Source organism: Peromyscus leucopus, chromosome 7 (assembly GCF_004664715.2).
Source record: "Peromyscus leucopus breed LL Stock chromosome 7, UCI_PerLeu_2.1, whole genome shotgun sequence".
Taxonomy (NCBI): Eukaryota; Metazoa; Chordata; class Mammalia; order Rodentia; family Cricetidae; genus Peromyscus; species Peromyscus leucopus.
The window spans coordinates 40,167,522-40,168,339 of record NC_051069.1 but is presented as its reverse complement, the minus strand read 5'-3'; positions in this window follow the sequence as shown (position 1 = coordinate 40,168,339).

Sequence of the window (818 nt, the reverse complement as noted above, 5' to 3'; positions counted from 1 at the left end):
GGGCTGATTTACTTACTGTTTGTGCGGCTTAGGCCAGGCTGGGGCTGACTCTGTGTCACCGTGCTTCATCAAGTAGGCAGTGCTCTCCCTCTGGTGAGATGTCCGAAGGATTGCTTCTCAGCGCGGCATCAGTAGGAAGATTAAACATGGGTGCAGCTGACACAGTGGGGGTTCATGGCCCCCAAAAGATCACGATAAGAAAGGGGGACAGACAGGAAGCAGGATGGTGTGTTGGAATTTGGGGTAATTAAATTTGCTGTGCAGCCAGCAGTTATGACTTGGGTCATCCTTTGGTTATAAATCTACCAAGACCAGGAAATTCCAGTTAGGCCAATCTTTCTATTTTTCTCAGAGATCTGGGTGGTAAGGATTTAGTGAGACTTCAGTTCAATTCCTTCATCTCTAGGCTATATATTTCCCCTGGACAATGAACAGACCCTCACGTGTAAAGGACACTTGTCCATCTGTTCTGATTACACAAAATGCTGAAAGTGGAATAGCCCCTTCTCCCCAGGGACCTCTTGCATATGTTGCAAGGTGGTGGCTTTAATTCATTTTCTCTCCATTGTGTTTGGATCCATGCCACTCATAATTAGCTACCAATCGCCTGGGTAACTGATCTCTTGAAGACTAGGTACTTTTTGTAGAGCAAGATTTAACCTACACATGCATGTATGCAAATAGGATTTTTACAGCATACTAGAATTTTTGGGAAACTACAGATGCTCAATAGATCCTATCTGGAATTAACCAGGCTTCTCTTCCACAGAGGAAAGGGGACTAGATCTTGAGGAAATGAAGATCTGTATAGGGCAGCC